The sequence below is a fragment of the Musca autumnalis genome, unplaced genomic scaffold, assembly GCF_047663935.1.
Source record: "Musca autumnalis isolate F117 unplaced genomic scaffold, ASM4766393v1 scaffold_1, whole genome shotgun sequence".
Lineage (NCBI taxonomy): Eukaryota > Metazoa > Arthropoda > Insecta > Diptera > Muscidae > Musca > Musca autumnalis.
In genome coordinates this window covers 249373728-249398846 of record NW_027411644.1, presented here as the reverse complement: position 1 = coordinate 249398846, position 25119 = coordinate 249373728, and positions in this window count along the sequence as shown.

Sequence of the window (25119 nt, the reverse complement as noted above, 5' to 3'; positions counted from 1 at the left end):
TCACAAAATAAGGGGGGTTCGGTGAATAAACAAACTTCGAATCAACAACAAAAGACTCAAAATACGCAAAATTGTCCACTTTGTAAGGCAAATCATTTTATTAGAGATTGTTCTCAGTTCCTAGGAAAGTCAGTAAATGACAGAATTCATTTAGTCAAGATCTCACACCTTTGTTACAATTGTCTTTCGTCGAATCACGGCGTCAAAGAATGTAAAAGTCGGTTTGGTTGTCGTACTTGCAATATGAGACACCATTCCATGTTACATAAGGGAACAGACACCCAACAACAAACCCAGAATTACAACTTAGCAAGAGATGAAGTGCGCCCTAGTACTAGTGCTTCAGCTCTCACAACCACAATACAGTCCACAGAACCACAAAACGTTACAACCTTGACTCTACAAGAGCATAGAGTTTTCGAACATAACCCTAGTGCAACTTTGCTTTTCACTGCTATAGTACAGGTCGAAAATAGAGGACAATCATATGATGCCAGAGCAATTATTGACCCTGGATCACAATCTACTTTTATCTCTGAAAAACTTCGAAACAAATTAAAATTGCCTACCAAGAAAAACCTTGTTCATGTTACAGGACTTAGCCAAATCGTCTCAGAAACTTCTACAAAATCTTGTCTTTTCACTTTGCGTTCTCGTTTAGACCCTAGCTTTGAATTAGATGTATGGGCACCAGTTTTGAAGACCCTTCCGTCTAATTTGCCTCCACAAAATATTGAAAAGAGTAAACTTACAGATATTATTGGTCTTAACTTAGCAGACCCGAAATTCCACATAAGTCAACCTGTCGATCTTCTCATAGGAATGGATATAGGACCCTTAATCTTCGAAATAGGGACTCCCATAAAATCTTTTGGCTCATTCTTAGCGCAAAAAACAGTATTCGGTTGGATAGTAGGTGGTCCAATACCCGAAACCACTAGAAATCCACATAACATTTCTTTGTTTAACACCACTTCAATCGAAAAGATTATTACACGTTTTTGGGAGGTGGAAGAGCCCCCAAAAAGAGTTTTGAGGTCAGAAGAAGACTCATTCTGCGAACAAAACTACCTAGAAACAACAAAACGAAATAAAGATGGGAGATATATTGTTACCCTACCTTTCAAAAATTGTGAGGAGCTCGGAAATTCTCGTAATATAGCCCTCGCACAGTTCTATAGAATGGAGAAAAAACTTTCAAAGACTCCAGAAATCAAAGACTCATATGACAAAGCGATACTAGAATACTTAGAGCTGGGACATATGAGAAAACTTTCACGTGAGGAAATAGATCAGACCCCAAATTACTATTTGCCGCACCATGCGGTGATTAAACCAGATCGGTTAACTACTAAACTTAGGGTAGTATTCAATGCGTCAAGCCCCACGTCAAATAGACGAAGCCTCAACGATAATCTTTTCGCTGGACCCATACTTCAGCAAGATCTTGTTTTGCAAATATTAAAATGGAGGTTCTTCAAATATGTTTACAATGCCGATGTTACACAAATGTATCGTCAGATTCTCTTGGATAGAAATCACACTCGTTATCAACGAATTCATTTTAGGAAATCTCTTTTTGACCCAGTGGAAGATTATGAGCTTTTGACAGTCACTTTCGGAGTGAACTGCGCTCCTTTTTTAGCACTTCGTACTCTCATGAAGTTAGCAGAAGACATAAAAGATATCTACCCTAGAGCTGCTTCAGTTATTTTACAAAACTTATATGTTGATGACGTCCTAGCGGGAGGTCATTCCATACAAGAAGCGTTAGACTCTCGCAAAGAATTAATTTCTGCCTTTGATTCTGCAGGTTTTCAACTTAGAAAATGGACTTCAAATGAGCCCAAAATAATTAAAGACTTGCCAAGTGATCACCTTTTGCCTCTCAATTGGCTAGATCTGTCTGAAAATGATTCTACCAAGACCCTAGGTATCAGATGGAATATTTCAGGGGATAGTTTTTCAATCCCATCGCCCTCTATAGAAAACAAGATTAACTATACAAAACGGGAAGTTCTATCTACGATTGCCAAATTGTTTGACCCATGTGGTTGGTTAGCTCCAGTAATAGTAGTAGCCAAATTAATCATGCAACAAATTTGGTTAGACAAAATAGACTGGGATGACACTCTCAAACCCATGACACTATTAAATTGGCAAAACTTTGTTAAAAATACTTTCTCAATTGACACTATCACTATTCCAAGATGGATTAAGTACACACCAACTAATCAAATTGAGATTCATGGATTCTGCGACGCGTCAGAGAGCGCGTATGGCGCGGCCCTCTACATTCGGGTAGAAAATACCAATAAAAGTGTTGACACATTTCTCCTAGCAGCAAAAACCAGGGTCGCACCGATTAAAAAGATTTCCTTGCCACGACTTGAGCTTTGCGGAGCTGTACTTCTCTCTAAATTGGCCTCTACAATAATATCAAATCTTCAGATGTCGAATATTGAATCTCATTATTGGACAGACTCCACAATCGTTTTAGCTTGGCTTAAAAAACCACCGTGTCATTGGAGTACCTTTGTAGGTAACAGAATTTCAGAAATTATTGAAAATGTTGGTAATGATCGATGGCGTCATGTTGACTCTGAGGCGAATCCCGCTGATGTAGCAAGTCGCGGATGTTCACCGATCGATTTGAAAACCCATAATCTATGGTGGCATGGACCCCAGTGGTTAAAATACCAAAAATCTAGTTGGCCCTCAAATAATATTCCGTTAGATACGAACTTAGAAGAGAAATCAGCTAAGGTTCTCACCCTTACAACCATTACTGATGATGCCAGACAAGAACTTTTAAAGAAAGACCCTTTGGTAAATTTCTCAAAGTTAAACAGAGCATATCGAGCATATGCATGTGCTATGCGATACTACAAAAAACACTTACGAGCTTGTCCCGATTACTCCCTTGAAGAGATTCAACAGGCCAAACGTCTAGTTATCATGGTAACCCAAAAATATTATTTTGAAAACGAGTACAAGTTATTGCAAAGAAAATCTAAACTTCCATCGAGTAGCGGTCTTGTTTCTTTAAATCCGTATCTTGACTCAAATGGCCTTATTAGAGCAAATGGTCGCCTTGTTCAATCACCTGCCTTAACAGAAAATGAAAGGCATCCCATCTTGTTACCATATATGTCCAAGTTATCGCAACTCCTAGTAGAATTTACACACCAAATAACTATGCATGGTGGGAATCAGCTCATGACTCGAGTCCTACGTTCAGAGTTCTGGATATTCAAACTGAAAGTTCTAGTGAAAAAGACCATTCATAACTGCAAAATTTGCACATTGTATAAGAAACACAGTCAAAATCAAATCATGGCTTCTCTTCCGCCGGAGAGGACTTCTCTAACACGACCCTTTTACAATACTGGGGTTGACTTTGCCGGCCCTTTCAATATCAAAAACTTTACTGGGAGAGCGTGTTTAATAACGAAGGGTTACGTATGCGTTTTTATTTGTTTCGCCACCAAGGCAATCCACCTAGAAGTAACTAGCGATCTGTCGACGCAATCATTCTTAGCTGCCTTCACTCGATTTATAGGTCGTAGAGGTTGTCCGGCGAGTGTATACTCCGATAACGGCACTAATTTTGTCGGTGCCTCTGAATTACTCAAAAAAGATAGGGCAGAATTTATGACAAATCTCAGATCACAAGCTATTACCCAAAATTCTCATCAAAACTTAGAGTGGAAGTTTATACCTCCTGGCGCTCCCCACATGGGTGGATTGTGGGAGGCCGGCGTTAAGTCCTTTAAGACACATTTACGTAAAAGCTTTCCAAATCTTAATTTTACTTTCGAAGAATTCACTACAATATTAATTCGTATTGAGGCTTGTCTGAATTCAAGACCCTTGAGTCCAGCCAGTGACGACCCTAACGACATAGCTCCCTTGACACCAGCTCATTTTCTCATTGGGGCACCGATGTTAGAGCCGGCAGAACCGGATATTTCCGATTCCGACCTTTCATATGTTAATCGCTGGAAGCGACTTAAAATAATTTCACAACATTTTTGCCATAGATGGAAAAATGAATACTTAACTGAACTTCATAGAAGACACAAATGGAGATACCAGAAAGACAATTTAAAGGAGGGCGTTCTTGTGGTCGTAAAAGATGATCGCGTGTCGCCAACTGAGTGGAAATTGGGGCGAATCGTTAAGACATATAAGGGGGTAGACGATAACATTCGTGTTGTAGACATCAAAACATCGCTTGGCATCTCTAGTCGACCCATAACCAAAGTTGTCAAGCTATTTACCGACTGACTAGTCGGACCCCCTTTTCTTAAAAAACTTGGTACTCCTCTCTCTCTTTTAATTACAGATATGGCGCCATCCCGGCCAAATAGAGACTGGGAAGATTCCGAGGAGGAGGTGAGACCCCCAAACAGGCGTCAACACCAGGATTGCCCACAACATCAAAACATGGATCGCCCACAACAGCAACATCAAGATCCCCAAAGACAAGAAAGAGACAGCAATCAACGTCCACATCAACAAGAAGACAACAACCAACGTCCACATCAGCAAGAAGCCAACAATCAACAAAGGCAACAACAACAGAGAGATGGGTCTGGGCAGCGACAGAGCAGGAGAGAGCGGCCGAGCTTCTGGCAGTACGCGTGTGGCCTTTGCCAGGACGACCACGCGATCCAAACGTGCCCCCGATTTAGGGAGATGTCGGCATACCGAAGGTACGAGACCGTTGAGCGGAGGGGGTATTGCCGAAATTGCCTTGCACGCAGTCATCTGGCACCCGACTGCACCAGCCTGACGGCCTGTCGCAGGTGCGACCATCGACACCACACTATGCTGCATGGGGCCCCACAGCTAGAGGACACCCTACAGCCTGCGCCAATTTTTGTGCCTCCCTTTGCCTGGGACTTGGTCTTTGTCCCCACTGCCCTGGTGCGTGTCGCAGCTGAGAGTGTCGATGAATGGAAAACGGTGAGAGCACTCATATGCCAATCTGCCACGATGTCGCGCATAGCCTATTCAACATTTCAGAGACTGGGTCTGAGATCGATTTTACATCGCAGTCGCCGATTTGCCACTTTTAAAATTATGGCCAGGCATACCAATGGCACTTGGGCACTGAAGGTGCATGCCCTCATAACTGATGAGTTACCCCGACGACCCTATTCAGACCCGCTCTTAGAGAACCCTACCGCTTTCTTTACTCCACAAGCTCTCGCTGACCCGGATCCTCGCAGCAACATTCCCATCGATCTCGAGTTGGGGGCCGATGTGTATTCGGCAATCCATCAAGAAGGATGTACTGGTGCAGGAGTCGGAGATGTAAAAGCCTTCAAAACCAAACTAGGTTATGTATTCTCAGGCCCCATAAAAAATCTTCCAATTAATTAAATGTCTCTTCTTTCTTATTCACAGATATCACGGCGGGGGAGGCATGTACATGAATGTTCGCTGTTTTTATTTTTAAGTGCTATTCTCTTTGCGCGCAGTGTAAGCGCTATCTTGTTGAACGCACTGTAGCATAGCGGTATGCTTTTAGTACATACACACATACCAACAAGCAAGCTAGAACCTAATTTGTATGTTTTTGTCATTTCTGTTTCTGCATTTCCAAAACCATTGGAATGCAAAACAGGTTTTATGTGACGATGCAAAACAGAAGAAAGTCATTCGAAGTTTTCTGATCAAACCGAAACCAACGTACAACCCCCCGTCGTGATCGAAGTGTATTTAAACCAAAAAAAAGTTATAAGTAAAAAAGTTAAATTCATATTAAATATTGTACAGTGAAAAGTTAATAATTGAATTAGAAATACTTGTACAAAATACTTACCTGTAATTACCCAATACTCACCTGTGAATAAACACCTAATCATTTACATTGAAATTACATAAAAAGAACAAAAAAGCATAAAAAGTGTTATATTGTAAATTTACTTATTATACCTACCTGTGTACATAAACCTTCATACTTACCAGTGTAAACGCTTTAAACGCATAAACCTTCTACTTACCTGTGAATTTATAACCAAATACTTACCTTTTTAAAACATATGAAAAATCATACCTAGAAGAAAAATACATGCATATCAAATTATACTTACCTTTGAAATTGTACATACATACATACCAGTGTAAAACCCTTGTAAATACTTACCGCAGAAAACCTTTTGAAATTGTCAATAAAGTTGAATTAAAAGTTGAACAAAAAAAACATAAAATCTTTTCTATGGAAAAAGGTGAAAAAAGGTAAAGTGCTAAACAAAGCCTTTAGCCGTTAAGTTGTGATTCTCCTGCTGGACTATGGCTATAGAGATTGTGGGACCATCGTTTTCTTCATCTGCCAGCGGCGCTTCGTGATTGACGGAATTCACTTTTTTTGATTCACCTGATGTCTCATTTTTCGGATTCTTAGCCACAAGTTGGTCTTCGCTTTCCAAAGGCGGTGAGGCGGATCTGGTCCTTGGTCGTTGCAATCTGCATTCTCGTGCAATGTGTCCAGCTTTCCGACAGTTGTAGCAAGTCCTTCTTGTTTTGCCAGCCCTTCGTTTCACTTTATCTATTACCTGCATTAGTGCATCTTTCATTAGTTCGACAACGGCCTGAGGATTGTTGTCCTCAACTTCCAGCTTCCGCACATTGCAAGCCTGAGGTTTCACCATTGTCTCTTGCTTATGTCCGCCACCGTACTTTAGTTCGAGAGCTGCAATTATATCTCCATAGTTGTTTCTAGAAGCGGCGGGAATATTCTGTAATACGTCAGCAGCACCGCCCTTCAATGCCATAAGCAGTCGTACCGCCTTGTCGTTGTCGTTCCACGAATTTCTCGAAGACACCGCCTCGAATTGTAATTTGAAGACATCAAACGATGTGGATCCGTCGAATTCAGGAGGCTTGATTTTCAGAGTGTTATCAATAACTCGCACTGGTCCTCCTTTGATTTCCAGTTCAGACATTTTCTTTTCCAGATTCACAATCTTCTCGTCGTGGGCCAGAAATTGCCTATCCAATTTCTTTAAATGGTTTTCCACAACCTCGAATCGCTTTCCAATAACTTGCGTAATATTGTCGAGTCTTTCGCTGATTTTTGCCTCTAATTCTTCCAATTTTTCGTCCAATTCCTCCGTCAGACATTTGAAGCTTTCATTTATTGCAATAGATTCCTCTTCCATTCTCTTACTAAATTCCTTCGCCAACGTTGCTGCAATCACTTTTGCAACCTCCGTATAACTCGGAACCGCATCTGAAGTTTCATCTCTAATATCAAACTCACATTTGTCGATGTCCACTTCACGGTACTTTAACTCTTCCAAAAGGCGTTTTTGTAGCACAGCCTTACTTCCGGTAGTTGGCAACCCAAGCTTAGATAGGAACTTCTTCAAGTGTTCCTCTTGTAGATCCTTGAATTTTAAGTTCATTGTAGGATTATCGTAATCCCACTTCTGACACCAATTGTTACGGAATTAGATTTAACTAATCTCCGTGTAAACGTTGTTTTATTCCCCGATACGTTTTGTACCAAATAAAACAGGGTTCGTTTTAGATTACGTTTCTACAATGCTTTATTTACTTTATTAGACTTATTCGTAACCGACTTTAATTACTAAGCACACAGCTTGTATCTAGTTAGCACGCAGCACTTCTTTAATCGATCTGTTCAGTTCAACGCTTAAAACACAACTCAACTCGTCATTGCCAGTTTCCCTGTATTTATATCCCAAAGTCTCCCTGTTCGAGAGTCCTCTAGGAAATGTCTGGCAACTCCTCGAATATGTACAACGAACACACAGACGCACATTCGCACTAAGCGAACAACCAGACTCACATACATGGGGGATGATCAATGACGTAATTACAACAACAAATAAATGCAAGAAAAGAAGTAACAAACTAAAAGATAATTACATGATTTTGGCAAAACAAACAAAAGAACATTAACAAAAGGTAATGTAACGACTAGAATGATGAAGAGAGTTCTACATGGTAGTTGTTGTTGCTTAAATAAAATAACTGCGTAATAAAACGTTACGTTACAATTCAAATTTTTAAATTAACGGAAATTAAACTAAATTAACTTAAACCTATCAGTTACATTCGTAACAATATTTTTAAAAAATCCACGCTTTTAGGATTGTTGGTCATTGAAAAAATATTTTTAAAAAATCCACGCTTTTAGGATTGTTGGTCATTGAAAAAATATTTTTAAAAAATCCACGCTTTTAGGATTGTTGGTCATTGAAAAAATATTTTTAAAAAATCCACGCTTTTAGGATTGTTGGTCATTGAAAAAATATTTTTAAAAAATCCACGCTTTTAGGATTGTTGGTCATTGAAAAAATATTTTTAAAAAATCCACGCTTTTAGGATTGTTGGTCATTGAAAAAATATTTTTAAAAAATCCACGCTTTTAGGATTGTTGGTCATTGAAAAAATATTTTTAAAAAATCCACGCTTTTAGGATTGTTGGTCATTGAAAAAATATTTTTAAAAAATCCACGCTTTTAGGATTGTTGGTCATTGAAAAAATATTTTTAAAAAATCCACGCTTTTAGGATTGTTGGTCATTGAAAAAATATTTTTAAAAAATCCACGCTTTTAGGATTGTTGGTCATTGAAAAAATATTTTTAAAAAATCCACGCTTTTAGGATTGTTGGTCATTGAAAAAATATTTTTAAAAAATCCACGCTTTTAGGATTGTTGGTCATTGAAAAAATATTTTTAAAAAATCCACGCTTTTAGGATTGTTGGTCATTGAAAAAATATTTTTAAAAAATCCACGCTTTTAGGATTGTTGGTCATTGAAAAAATATTTTTAAAAAATCCACGCTTTTAGGATTGTTGGTCATTGAAAAAATTTTTTTAAAAAATCCACGCTTTTAGGATTGTTGGTCATTGAAAAAATATTTTTAAAAAATCCACGCTTTTAGGATTGTTGGTCATTGAAAAAATATTTTTAAAAAATCCACGCTTTTAGGATTGTTGGTCATTGAAAAAATATTTTTAAAAAATCCACGCTTTTAGGATTGTTGGTCATTGAAAAAATATTTTTAAAAAATCCACGCTTTTAGGATTGTTGGTCATTGAAAAAATATTTTTAAAAAATCCACGCTTTTAGGATTGTTGGTCATTGAAAAAATATTTTTAAAAAAATCCACGCTTTTAGGGTTGTTGGTCATTAAAAAAATATTTTTAAAAAATCCTCGCTTTTAGGGTTATTGGTCATTGAAAAAATATTTTTAAAAAATCCACGCTTTTAGGGTTGTTGGTCATTGAAAAAATATTTTTAAAAAATCCACGCTTTTAGGATTGTTGGTCATTAAAAAAATATTTTTAAAAAATCCACGGTTTTAGGGTTGTTGGTCATTAAAAAAATATTTTTAAAAAATCCACGTTTCTAGGGTTGTTGGTCATTGAAAAATTTTTTTTAAAAAATCCCCGCTTATAGGGAAAATATTTGTAAAAAATCCACTATTTTAGGGCTGCTGGTCATTGGAAAATATTTTTAAAAAAATCCACGCGTTTAGGGTTGTTGGTCATTGAAAAGATGTTTGTGAAAAATTCAAACTTTTAGGGTTGTTGCTCATTGAACAAATATTTTTAAAAAATCCACGCTCTACGGATGTGGTCATTAAAAAAATGTTTTTAAAAAATCCATGCTCTACGGATATTGGTCATTGAAAAAATATTTTTAAAAAATCCGCCCTTCAACTTTATAAAAATCTGTATCCTACTATTTGTTTTGAAAAGTCACGGACTTGATTTAAATTTTAATTCCAATATCACTTTCATGGCAATAATAGAAATGGACAAGACTCATACATTACGTTCGACATGTCCCCTAGTTTAACGCCAAGTGTTTGAGACGTTTGTAATTAATATGTGTCACCAATGATAATAACAAGAATTGTAACTTTGTGTTAAAATCTCTATAAATAGACATGAATTATTTATAATTAATGCAGACGATTTGTTGTTGTGTCACACTAGACCATAGAGAACAGGACAGGTGGACCAGAGATGACGATGATATCAATGATGATTTGGTTTGTAGTTAGGAGTAGGCCTGTGTTGTGGAATTACCTTGAAAACAAGATTCTTTGGTTAGTTAGGGCGAAGACATGAATGCAGGTTTGGCTTGACCGCAAAAGCCACATAGAAGAAAGAAATAGCAATTGTCAAGATCGACGTAGATTCTTAGTTGCCTCTTTTGCATTTACAAATCAAAAGATGTTACATAAAATTAATTAAAGTAGCACACATATCGCTCGAGTATCGTCTTGCAATAAGGGCGTTAGGTCGTTGTAAGAAGTGGTTGTTAAAAGGGACCACACCATCATTAACAAGTTTTTGCTTAATTATGGTTATATTTTTATAACAAGGGGAAGGATGGAAAAATAGGAACCTGTGGATAGCATAATCGTACTTGTTATTTAAATTATTTTAGTTGAAATGCTACAAAATGCATCAACTATGTTGTGGGGTTTCTTTCCCTTAATATTGGCAATTAGTAATGTGTAGAATTTATTAATATTCTTTGACATGGTTGTTATTGTCCAGTCATTTGTCTAATATCTGTCTCTCCTTCTTTTCAGTATATCTACACACATCTGTTGCATATGTCCTGATCACACTTAATATGGTCAATTTAGTTTAGATGATGCTTGTTTTATTGTGGCTGATTTTTATAGCTTTTTATTTTGTTCGCAATTTTCCGCAGTACAATTTGTTAGCCCTTTTCATACCTTTACCTCCATTGCTTGTCTCTGCCACCAATTCAGGTGGTACATTTTATGTAGTTTTTCTTAATTGGGTTTGAAATACAAATAACTTTGATAGCCGAACAGCATATTTGAATATAGTGTGGTACTGTGGAACAAGGAATGTTAAGTGTGACATGCACACGTTTTTAAAAAGATATCAACAGAGGAATTCAGTATTCTGTAATGTTTATTTTCAGAGAATGTAAAGGAGAGATAGAAGTGATGTTAACATTATGAAAATTTAGTAAGTTATTGGTATCTCGTAGCAATAATGACGAAGATACCAGAAGTTGGCCTCAAACAATAAACGTGGTTGCAGGCCGAATGACGGAACGTTTTCATTCTGCTTTGAAAGATTGACGATATAACACACTATTGACAAAATCATACATGTATCTTATCTACCCAGATGACAATGTTCTACTGGACCAGTTTTGCTCTCACCTTAGACCAAATTGGGAAAAGTTAGACAACGTGGGTCTGGACGCAAATGATAACAAAATGTATGGTATAGAAGCTAAATTTAACTGATCGAACCTAACACTACGCATTGATGACTTCATTCTTATTGGCACTGCCTAAATTGATTAAAAAATATTCAGGTGGCTTTTGCGACCGCTAAAAATCCTCAGCCCATGACTGCAAAAAAACATAATTTAAAAATTTAATAGTTTTTGTAGGTGAACAAGTAAAAAATTGTCAGTCGACTTTGCCGACAGATATATACCCTCAGCCAATATGAAGCGAAACTTTCACCTCCGGACAGATCGAATGTATTTAAGGTCTCTTCAGAATTTTGTGGCCCTTTTTGGACATTTGAACTTGCCGACAAAAATGTGGATTAGGAATTAACTGCACTAAGACACAAATGTTGAACTTTTGTAGGGCTGGTACCCTTAGGGAGGACCGATATGGGCCATTTTGGAAGTTAAACTAAATTTTGATAAAATATTAGGAAATCCAAAGTTTGGACCAAATTGGTTGCCCCATTCAAGTGATATCGTCTTAGCATTTTAGTGACATTTTTGAAATATTGGGGAGAAGTACCAGAAGTTGTAGACCGGTATTGCCCATTAAACTAAGTTTGGATATAATATGACAAAGACCAAATGTTGAGCCAAATCGGTTAAACAGTTCGAGAATTATCGTGCTCTCCGACCGCCACATATGGTGACATAGGGGTTTTTACACCTTTCGGGCTGTTTTCCCAAGAAATATGGACTTGCCCCTGAAAAAACGTTTACCGTCGTAATGGAGGTAGCGAATGCATATCGCTTCAACAAAAATCAAAGTGATTCGAGAGCAGGTCTTAAAGTGAACTTATCCGAAATTTTGTGTGAGAGGTACCAGAAGGAGTAGAAAAATATAGTTCATATTCGAACCTGATCTATATCTGATAGATATTTTAGGATGTGCAATGTATGGATACATCGGTCGCTCCCTTCAAGAGTTATCGTGCGCAAAATTTTTCCGAAAATTTATGAAGTTTTCTGGGGGAGGTACCTGAAGGACTGAACCGATATAGCCCATCTTCGAATTTAAACTATGTTTTGATTGTTGTAACAAAAATCAGAGCGATTCGAGAGCAGGTCCTAAACTGAACTTATCCGAAATTTTGTGTGGGAGGTACCCGAAGGAGTGGGCCGATTGAGTCCATATTGGAACCTCATCTAAGACTGGTAGAAATTTCACGATGTGCAAAGCGTGGACCAAATCGGTTACTCCCTTCAAGAGTTATCGTGCCCACAAATTTTCCGAATATTTTGGAACTTTTGTGGGGGAGGTACCGGAAGGAGTGGACCGATATAGCTCATCTTCGAACTTAAACTAAGTTTGCAGAAAATATTACGAAAGCCAAAATTTGAACCGAATCGGTTCATCCGTTCGAGAGTTATCGTCTGTCTGACAGACGGACGGACATTGCTAACTCAACTCCGAATTGTCTGAAACACATTTCGTCCAAACATACTTGGGGTCTAAAACCATTATTTCGATGAAAGTGTATATACCATTTCTAGCCTAAAGGCTGAGGATATAAAAAGGAACATGAAAAACACAATTTGGTACTTCGCAAGTACATCTGCTAATGTGTAAACAGTATGTTCTCTACAAAGAAACGGAATATTTCCGCTGTACACGCAGAGACAAATATTTTTCACTTTTGTTGGAACAAAAATTTTTCTGTTCATGAATTGCAATTGAAAATCCAAAAATACCTATTTTTGCTCCAAACATACAAAACAAAAACAACTTGCGAAATATTGTAAAAATTGGCGATAATAATGGTAGGCACAATCAAAATCTAGAATTTTTTTAAAAGCTATTGTCAGCCCAGAAAACCTGTTACTGAATTTTTTTATTTTATCGTATAAAATTCTCATATACACTTTCCACATAACTTTGGTATAAATGTCACGTAAAATATTATGAGTATTGACAAACACTACGCATGAATGAATAAACATAACTACTCCATTGCGCTCATCCTCAAGCAAATACTCCAACAAGGAATGCCATAAAACCATAAGAAATATGAAAAGAAAACACAAATTACGACCAAAAACACTACTCAGATTGTGGTGTAACTCAAATATCAAAACGGCATCGAATTACGAGAGAAGAGAATAAAATTGTCGAAGAAAAGAAAATAATATTGTCCAGCAGACAAAAACTATTGTTGTATATGACAAAAACAATTGTTGTAGTTAACAAAAACAATTGCTGGAGTCACAATACTACATACGGAATCTAACAATATCTTTACAATACATATTTTGTTCTTCGAGTATTGTTGGATCAATCATATTTTTTCTCTGCGTGTAAATCAGGATCCCTAAACCGCCCAAGCCAATTGTTGAAGCACATTTTCCACTCCGCTTTTACAACATTTTCTGTCGAATGATGGCATTTTTCGGGCTCATACAGACAGGAAAACATATGTTAAAAATATGTTTGGATCCAAACATATATAAGTTTGTGACTGGTTGCGAACAAATACATGTTTGGATACAAACATATTATGTTTAGGGCCAAACAAATATACACTCCACGTCAGTAGAACAGAACACCTAAATTTTTGTTAATGTTAGCGTATTTATCCCAAATCGAATGAATCTGCGTTTTTAATCTTGTGGGGATTTAAAGTCTATGATGTTCAGTATCAAACGCAGGAAAAATTATGTTTCCAGCTCTTCGTGAAATGATTTTCTGATCAATTTTCCGATAGTACTATGGAAAATAGGCATTTATTTTTGGTCGTCAGGATAGAACAGTCACTTTGTTTTCGCGAATTTTTGGGATATTAACACCGAATCAGTTTTCACCAAAGAAAACCTATAAATTATTCCGCGGACACGGAAATAACAGCGTTAAAGGGTTTGTATTTAAAAAAAAAGATAAGATGGAACATTTTCAAAATAATTATGAAAAACGTCAAAATTTCTTATAAAAACCTTGATGTTTTATTCAATAAAATGGTATTTTCCGCGAACAAGTCTGCCTTTTAAAGGTTTGGAAATATGCTCCAGATTTAGACGAAAATAATCTAATATGAAAAAATTTGGCTTTCATAATATTTTGTCCAAACTTAGTTTAAGTTCGAATATAGACCATATAGGTCCATTATTTCAAGTACCTCCCACACAAAAGTTTTTAAATGTTCGAAAAAATTGTGCGCATGATAATTCTTGAAGGGAATAACCGATTTGGTCCATACTTTTCGAATCGTAATATCTCTACGGGTCATACTCCTTCGAGTATTTCCCACACAAAACTTGTGAAGAGTGAAGTTTAGGGCCTGCTCTCAAATCGTTTTGCTTATTTTTGTAACAACTTGTTTTCGCTGCCTACATTACGGCAGTGCAGGGGAAAGTCCATACTTCCTGAAAGAATAGTCCGAAAGGCTTATAATACCCCAATGGCACCATGTGTAGTGGCTGAAGCGCACGCTCGAACGGATCAGCCGAATCGGTCCAAAATTTGAACTTCAAATTCCTCTGGTTTTTGTTGTAACAACTTGCATTCGCTTTCCCCATTACGATGGTACATGTTTTTTGCACCGACGTAGCCAGGGGGGGGGGGCCCGCGAAGAGAAATTTATAAATATTATTTTTTAAAAGGATTAAATAAATCACGTCATGGTCCCTAGTTAGACCGTATTATGGCTATAATTATCAAAGATTTTGACCACAACACATCTGTAAATTTTTAGAACACATGGTGAATATTTCTTTAAAGAAAATATTTTTTTGTGTTAAATATTTCCTTCACCAAACAAAAAATTAAAAAAAAAAATATTTTTTCTGCAAGTGATATAAAAGTGATATAACTCAAAAACGCAAAAAATCGCACCTTGGTAATTATATAGTTGATTCAGAACCCTTTGCTGAATACATTCCCGTTGGCAGAATTTCAGACAAACTTGGACAATTTTGTAAAAGTCAAATGAGAAAACTCGCGTTATTAAAAGTTCAAAAATCGACTTTTTGCCTAAAAACTGTTCAAATTACCTATAGTGCATTGGTATACTTATTGTTTAACATATTTGAAAATATAAAAATAATTAAAATGTTAGACTTTTTGAGCAATTTTCTGCGTAGTTGTTAAGGCGTTGTTTAAGGGTTTAGTCGTAATTTTAGGCTGACTTGAACGTTTTGAACGTTTGTAGCATGTCACGTCCAATACTTTGGCTCATAAACAACATCTAGAAAAACATTCTTGTGATCTTTTGTTTTTAAAATTTTTGATAGAGCAATACGCAATAAAATATAAAAAGAAACTATATCAACCATTTTTTATGATATAATTTCTGTTCCACCGCAGTGTCGTCGTTGAGGTTATTTGAAACTGGTGCGTGCTCCAAATTAGTAAATGCCTATTGGACAAAAAAGGATTTTCTGTCGTATTTTTATGTTTTGTTCGACCTTTTCGAATGTTAATAAAATCAAGACTATTGAGCTTGAGGTCAATGAATATATATTTTTTTATTGCGTATTATTTCCAATGTTTCGAAATTACATTAAATTTCAACTTCAAGGATATTTTTTGTCGATTACTCTTTGAATTTTATTTTAGGAAGTACTTTCAATGGATGCACATTTCTTAAATGGTCCTCTTTCCTTCTTCGGTAAGGGACTTTGTGGCGACAAAAGAAATCAAAAAAACTAATCGGAAACAGATTCTTCTTCGTCAAAATCAGTCGGCTTTGAGGACAGGAACTGAAACTTTCATCTATGTTCAGATTGAATAGCGGCTACACAACCAAAATTCTTTAACACAAATCTATGTATTAGGAGATTTTCAGAATTGTGTAGCCATTTTCGGATCAGAATTGTTGCGGAGGAGGTACCTGAAGTTCATTTTGGAAGTTTATTTTATTTTTGGACTCATTCCTTTAAAAAGATATTGCGCCCACCATTCATTTCAGTTCGTCATAATATCATTTTCAGTTTTTTTCAGGAAATATGGACTTGCTCACGAAAAACATAATACCGCTCTAAAGACAAGGAATACCTTTAGTAAATATTTCTAAGGATCCTCGAACAGACCTTAAACTTCATTGAACAACTATTTAGATGGTTTGTGAGGGAGGTACCCCAGTATGGTCCAAGGAGTATACCGAAAAGCACCAGCGTCGAACTTTATATGACGCTCGCAGAAATATTGTGATAAACAAAGTTTGGACCAACGCAGTATCCGATTCGAAAGTTGCCGTGTGCACCAGCCACTACACATGGTAGCCTTAAGTGTTCTTTACAGCTTTCGGACCATTTTCTCTGGAAGTATGGACTTGCTCCCGAAAAAAATCTGGTACTGTAGTAATAGGGACCCCGAGAACACTTGTTGCAAAAAAGCAAAGCGTTTCCTGAGAGGTGTTTTTATTTATTTCATATTTTTACTTATAACTAAATTATTAGAATAAAGGAAGTGAAGCCACAACTACTGAGGTCTTAAGCTTACACAGAGGCCTTAACCTACACTTCTCTGAAATTTTTTGAAATACTCTGTAAATGATTACCGAAAGAGTGGATCGATATGGTCCATCTCCGATGTTGATCAAAATTTGGACAAAATGTTACGAAGGCCAAATTTTGGACCGAATCGGGTGATCTGTTCGAGAATTGTCGTGCTCTCCAGGCAGCCATCCAGACGGTCGAAGATAGCTAAGTCGACACCAAGTTTTCTGAAACAGATTTCTTCCAAACACACTTTGGCCTTAAAATAATTATTTCGATGTGGCACATTTTGTCTAAAGGCTGAAGGTATAAAAAATTTAGATTGGGAAAAAGTTGTGTTTATGGATGTTTGCTAAAATAATATATGCCTATGAATACCTTGGATTGGACGCCAGAATTTCATTTTAAATGAATTCAAGATTGGTTGCGAGAGTTTTCCTTGTTCCTGATCAATTTATGAGAAGATCCACAATAGGAAACCAGAATTTCTATAAGTGAAGTTCCACGATTGGGCGTCAAAATTAGTCTATTGACAGATGCACAGAATTTGTCATTTACATACCCGCTAGAATTTCATGATGGATAGGCTCACTATTGCTCAACATTAGTTCTCTATCAAGAAAACCACTGTCGACCTTCAGAAATTCTTTGTGATAAGATCTACGATTGGGCACCAAAATATATTTAGGAAAATAACTACAAATGGCTTATTTATGACAATAACAACGATTGGAGTGAGTTATTCGATAAATGATACACCCAAAAATATATGCGATTATTAATATGTCCATTGTTTTGAACATATATTAACTCTGATATATTGTCAAAATAAAGTTATGAAAACAAGGGGAAATTTGCCAATAAGTCTTACGTAGTTTTAATTAAAAATAATAATGAAAAGTAAAAGCAAACTAAATAAGGATAATCTCACTAATGTATTACTTTTAAAAATCAGAAGGCAGATTTACAGTGTTTTATGAAATTTTCTTCTAATTTCATTCCGCAAACAGGTTTTTCAGAAAATCATATATATGATTGTAGTACAGAATAGTCTCGATAATCGGACACCGGTTAATCCGGACAACGCGGTAATCCGGACAATGGAATTTTTTACATTGTAGATTCAGTAATCCGGACATCTCATTTTTTTCGTACCACGATAATCCGGATAGATTCTTATTTATTTCATTGACGTTTTCGTTCTTAGCAATAGCAATTGGTGTATAAATAAAAAAATGTAGTTTTTCAAAGTTTTCGGTCCACATCTCGTCTTTCTGGCTAGCCACTGTTAACACACTTATACAGTCAATATGAAATTAACTATTTGAATCTGTCGAATGATTTTTCTACCCTTCACCCATCGACGTCTAACTATGATAACCTAGTGTTGGGTAGCCTAGTTCCCTTAAAATCGATGTTCGGTGTTCCTTTCCTCCAAAGGAATTAGTTCTTTAGGCCTGCGCTTAGTGAGAATTTCCCTTGGAACTGTGTAACGTATTCCAATGATATTGTTGGCGTGATACCACTGACCGTCGATAGCTCAGGGATGAAAAGAGAAGAAATAATAGACAAACACGAGTGTATCAGTATCCAATATATTGAGTGTTTATTGTTGGTATAGGGTTTCTGCGAACGAGAAACATTACCTCTGGTATGTGAAGCTACGAACGAAAGTAATAGGAGTGTGACTCCTTCGAAAGTTAAATAGCAAGTTTAGTTGCCGGTGGGAAGAATAACGTTCACAAGGCCGTGGCATCAACTACAACTGCAGCATTGGAAAGCGCCCCTCTGCATCCGAACTGAGCGAATAAGACTTTCCAGGAGAGGTAGTAGAAAAGAGCGAAACTCTCATCTACAATCCGAACTAGGCGGATAAGGCTCCTGGAAGAAGTGCAGAGAAGATATCCCCATAGGGCTCGTAAGAGCGGCCAATTAGCGTGGGTAATTGGAATACTGCAGAAGGGGAAACGTATCGAACTTATACAGATATTTTATGTAGAAATGTTTAAAACATTTAAAGCACTGGAATTAATAGCTTAGTTTTTAGGTTTTTTAAATGGTTTTATTTAGTTCACCCCGTTTGTTTTTTTTTATTTATTATTTATTCTTGGGTCAAATTATGTAATTCAAATTTCACCCACTTCCTGTCAACCGATTAATCTGAAATTTTGTATACACTTTGGATTTTGGTGACAATACAATTATATTTATTCATTATCATTATAAATTCAAGATGGCGGCCGCTACAAAATGGCGGATAACGTAGGTTTTATCAATCCCATCAATATGGGTATCAAATGAAAGGGCTCAACAAGCTCAACAACAATATACTATACAAAATTTAAATCCAAGATGGCGGCCGCTACAAAATGGCGGATAACGTAGGTTTTATCAATCCCATCAATATGGGTATCAAATGAAAGTGCTCATCAAGCAGAATACAATATACTATAAAAAATTGAAATCCAAGATGGCGGCCGCTACAAAATGGCGGATAACGTATTTTTATTAGATTCTCAAACTCATATTTTGAGTTACCGACAAAAATCGGTAAAATAAAAACAGCACTCTTGCTATAGGCAGAACTTCACGACTACTTTTTTGATCACTAACTTACTTAAAAATATTGTTAATTACCGAAATTATAAACAATCTAATTTTACCGATTTTTTCGGTAATGCAAAAAATGAGTTGGATAATCGCACCTTTGCATAGAAATTGCAATAAATTATTTAAAAACGCATGACTCCTTTTATTTTCATTATTTGATATACAAAATCACCGGCAACTACGGATTGTTGTATTGTATTCTCGTAATTATACAACCAATAGATTTAAATTCCATTTTTGTATGACCGTGTTGTTGTTTAACTTTACTTTTATTTTGTATTTATTACTGGGCTTTGTCCATTGTCTTATTCCAATATTTATATAACATTTATATAAAACAATATCTTTTTTGGTTTCGACGACAAGGTAAAGCCAGTTGCTGATGTTCATAGAAATGGCTAAAATATATTCAGCATAATGAAATGAGTGCATTTGAATTCTGAAGTTATATCTCAAGTCCCATGGACAATAAAAATCAATATGTGCACATGGGCTACGGAGTTTATATCCTTGAATAAAACTATGAATAAATATACACCAATTGTAAAGAAGTTGTAGGCCATTTTTATATTAAAGCCTTTTACAGGGTTAACCTTCTTTATGAGGATTTATTTTAAATATTAAGCAATGGAATAGACATTTGAAACCCGGTGGGTTTGTTAAATCCGGTTATATACATATAAACGTACTATTAGAGTACAAAAATACACAGGAAATGTCACCTAAATAACGCTGAAGGAGTAAACTTAAGAAGTAAATTTGGTAGCCAGTTAAGCTGCTTAAAATGGTCACAACCCGTGATATTTGCTTAATATGAATTCGGTTACCTTTGTTCAAAATACTTTGAACAGATGTTCACATTTTCCATTGATTTGATAATGGAAGTGTATAAGATAAGAGTTGAAGATCCCACATGCAGTGGTAGCTGATATCGCTAGTTGTTTGTGCACTATGCACTTAAGATTTTATGGCAAATGCATGGTGGGAAAACTTTTCAATTGTAAAATATTTGTATTTTTAGAACATAGAGTTTAGTGATAAGAATTGTAATGAAAGAGTAGCCTAAGAAATATTTTGTATTGATACAGTTAAGCAAAATATTATTGAAATAAATCAGTGATTTACAACCACTCATTGTGTTAAGACGTCTGCGTCTATCCTTATTTTTTTACAGACGAGCTGCGGCTGTCTGTTGGATGCTGCGGCATCAAATTTATATTTATTCATTTTGGTCCTTCGAAAAATTGAGTTTTTCCCCACCCGTGGTAAGAGACTCAATGGAACTAGCGAAGGGATTTTTAAGCAATTGACTTAAAAATCAAAACAGAATATAAATACTCTAGCAATTGTGGCAATTGGATCAGGTATTGTTAGGAGTGATTTTTAATTAACCGATTTATTGTTCGGTAAAGCGTTTGTCGTGGCTTGGACAACGACATAAAGTAAAAAATATTAAAATGGTCTCAAAACTGGATTTTAACATTGAAGGTTTTGAGGCTCCAGGAGCTTGTGATAAAAGAACAAACTTGGCGATTTGCTCGAAGTGCCGAGGAGCTCATCGCAACTTGTTCTCATGTATGTGAAAGGGTATCCGTCTACAAAGTATAGAGGATAATTTAAATCATCTGGAGCAGTTCGCGACCAGAATGAGTGCTGAAGTTTTCACACCTAGGATGGAAAAGTTAAAAGAATTGTGTGACCCGCTAATAGAGAGGATGTATAAAATCATAGTGCGTTCGATAAAATGGGACTTTCCATATTTCAACACTGTCTCTAAAACGTGGATATTTGCTGAACCAGTAAAAGAAAAAAGTCGAATCTGAAAAAATTTTCGGAAAGCTGACAATTTGTTAGACCAGTGCGACTATGTGTCAAATAAATTGATGATGGATGAATTGTCACATTGAAGGAAATATATATGGAGCTAAATCTGTTATTTCCAAAGGTGACCGAGAATGAGTATTTGGGAGATTTGTTTTTAAGTTAAATCGGGTTGAGATTATCTACAAGAAGACAATGGATGAGATAGATAATATGCTCAGATCTCCAAGCAAAATGTTTGTGGCCCCGGCAAGCCCTCACTGCGGAGGGAATTCCTCGTGCGACAGTGCACTTGAAAATGATGTAAATGCTGTCGAAGACGAGATAGTATATAAAGATGAGAAAGAAGTTGCGCTGGAACACCTGCGTTTGGAAGGCGAACTTATAGCGGAACAACGCAAGATAGAATCTACGTCAAACGCCAATAACGAAGAAAATGTCGTGTGCCAGCAGAATTTAGAAGAACAAATTATACCGAATTCCGATGAAGAAGCCGTTGTTGATTTTTTGTTTTATCCTATGGAGAAAATCAACGTTGAAGAAATAGATGAAACTACTTAGGACGAATATGAAAAGGCTGGACAACAATTTGTACTAGAGCAGAAGCTGTTACAGGCCGACCAATTAATTGACCTAGTAAAGCACGATGACTTTAACTTAAACAAGCAATACAGTCCACTGAAAGAGAGAGAATATATATGCAACAAAGAGGTACAGCACAAAATACAGTACGAAAGATCCAAGAAAAAGGCAGTAGAGAAAACCAAATATAATAAGATGACCAAAAGAAACCCAGGACGAACTCCGGCAAAAGGAAGCAGCAATGGTAAAATTAAGTCTTTTGCAGTTTATAAATTCTCTAATTTTAGAAGACATTTGGAGCGTCCTTATACGTTTTCGAATTCGAAGATGAGAACTGATGGTTCAATAAGCAAGGAGTCTCCTGGCAATTGGAGCATTTTTGGTAGTGGTATGGCTGCCGGGGATGTTGACGCTACAAACGAGTTGAGAACTGATGTATCTGAACAAATTCAAGTGTTTAAAGATCCTGACCAGCAACATTCAATAACCTAAAAGAAAGTGAAACATCGGTGGAAGAGAGGCCCGATGGTTGAATGGCTCCAAAAGGTGCTGGGTGCCATCACATAGAGTTTGCTGCAAAGATGTCACATTTATTCTTTATTCATATTTTAAATTTTAGAATATTTTGTATTTGTATGTATTTCACTACTAAAAGAGTTGAAGATCCCACATGCAGTGGTAGCTGGTATCGCTAGTTGTTTGTGTGTGCGCTATGCACTTAAGATTTTATGGCACATGCATGGTGGGAAAACTTTTCAATTATAAAATGTTTGTATTTTTAGAACATAGAGTTTAGTGATAAGAATTGTAATGAAAGAGTAGCCTAAGAAATATTTTGTATTGATACAGTTAAGCAAAATATTATTGAAATAAATCAGTGACTTACAACCACTCTTTGTGTTAGGACTCGCGGGTCTATTTCTTATTCTTTACAGACGAGCTGCGGCTGTCAGTTGGATGCTGCGGCTGTCTGTTGGATGCTGCGGCATCAAATTTATATTTATTCACCTTAGATGTCAGGTTATTATCTAGTAAACCTCCGATATTAATGATTTTAATTTACAAAATTATGTGTTTTTGTGACTACTCGGTAATGCGGACAATTCGATAATCCCGACATCGCCGAAACATGTGGTGTCCGGATTATCGAGACTATACTGTACTTGCTCAGAATTATTTGATACGGCTATTGTTAATGTAGTCTGCACAGCTTCATAGAAATCTGCATCCAAATGCGAAAATTTTGTGCGAAAATTTTTCTAAAAATCATATTTTTGGGGCCTAATTTTTACTATTGTCATTCGATTTCCTCGTACTTGATTGCAGATTTTAGTTTTTTACGTTCCGAATCCAATAAATCATTCCCGTGAAAATCCATCTACTAAAACGTGAGTTACGAAAAATTCCAAAGTAAAAAACTCACCTAAAATTGTTTTTGAAAATATCGTTGTTTTTATCGCGTTTTCTGCGGTTCCTTTCCACTGCAATGAAACAACTAATACAACATCTTCGTTTTAGCGGAAACAGAGATTTGAAAACTTCATTGATAAAGGAGCTACATTCATTTTATCCCACGGTTCTTGATTGATCGCCTTGAAATATATATATCGATGTAGATTTCCATGGTGGACATCAGGGACGTAGCCAGGATTTCATTTCGGGGGGGGGGGCCCACCTGACCAAAATTTTGAAAGTTCATGTTAGCGAAAATGTCTTATTTAGCAAAGATGTAAACCTTATTTCAGACTTATTCTACTGATGAAATAATTTTCATTACTATTTTTTAATTCAAATAGCGTAAGACTTCTTGGCCATTTTTATCTTGTTTTTAGAAATTTTTTGACAATATGTCACAGTTAATATATAGTCAATACAATGAATTTATTAATAGTCCCATATATTTTTGGGCGTATCATTTATCAAATAATTCACATCTACAGTGAATGTTATGAAATTCAGTGATATCACTTCGGTAAGACCAAAATAAATCGAATACAATGGAAAACCTTAGAAATATCATAACATTTAATTTTCAAATATCTTAACATTATAATTTCCAAAAATAAGCAAAAATCCGATGTCTACTTATCACAAAGAATTTCTGAAGGCCGAGAACTAATGCTGAGCAATAGTTAGGCTATCCATCCAGTCTTAACTTCTTTTAAAATGAAATTATGTCGCCCAATCCAAGATCTAGACATTCTTTTAGCAAAAATCCAAAAACACAATTTTTCCCAATCTTCATTTTTTATACTCTGTGTGTTTGGAAGAAATCTGTTTCAGAAAACTTGGAGTCGACTTAGCTATATCCGTTCGTCTGGGTAGCCGCCTGAAGAGCAAGATAATTCTCCTACAGATTAACCGATTCCGTCCAACATTTGGTCTTAGTGATATTTTGATAAACTTCGAAGATCGATCTACTCATTCGGCAAACTTGCAGTTTAATACCTCTCTGGATAAGCTGTGTAAGCTTAAGATCTCAATGGCCATGGCTTCAATTCATTTATGCTAATAATTTAGTTAAAAGTAAAAATATGAAATAAATAAATCAATAAATATTTTTATTTATCTCTCTCTGGAAACGCATTGCTTTTTTGCAACAAGTGTTCTCGGGGCTCCTATTACTACCGTACATATTTTTCAGAGGCAAGTCTATACTTCCAGAGAAAATGACCTGAAAGCTGTAAAGAACCCCTAAGGCAATCATGTAGTGGCTAGTGCGCACGACAACTTTCAAACCGGATACTGCGTTGGTCCAAACTTTGTTTATCGCAATATTTCAGCGAGCCTTATATATACAAAATTCGAAGATGGTGCTTTTCGGTACACTTCTTCTGGTATTTTCCCCCCAATTTTCGAGAATTTTAGCTAAAGTGGTACACGCGAGTTTTCTTTTGAACGGAGCAACAGATTTGGTCCAAACTTTGGATTTAGTAATATTTTTTCCAAACTTAGTTTTTGCTCGAAAATGGGCCATACTGGGGTACTTCCCTCGCAAATCTTCGAAATAGTTGTTTAAGTGCAGTATAAGGTATATTCGAGGATCTTTAATTTTTTTACTGAAGGTATTATTCAAAAACAAAATATCGCAAAAATGTTTTTTCTGGATGTTGTTTAAAAGACAAAGTATTGGGCCTAATATGTTACAAACGTTCAATAAATACAAATAAACGTATTGTTCTGAACTTGGTAACACAGTCAGCCTAAAATTCCGATTAAACGCTAAAGCAACACATTAAAACTTAACAAGAACTATGCATAAAAATGCTCAAAAAGCCTAACTTGTTCATTATTTTTATATTTTCAATATGTTGTAATGCTTCGAACTACTTTACATATTTCTTGAACAATTTAAAACAGTTTAAAATTTTACTAAAAAATTAAAAAAAAA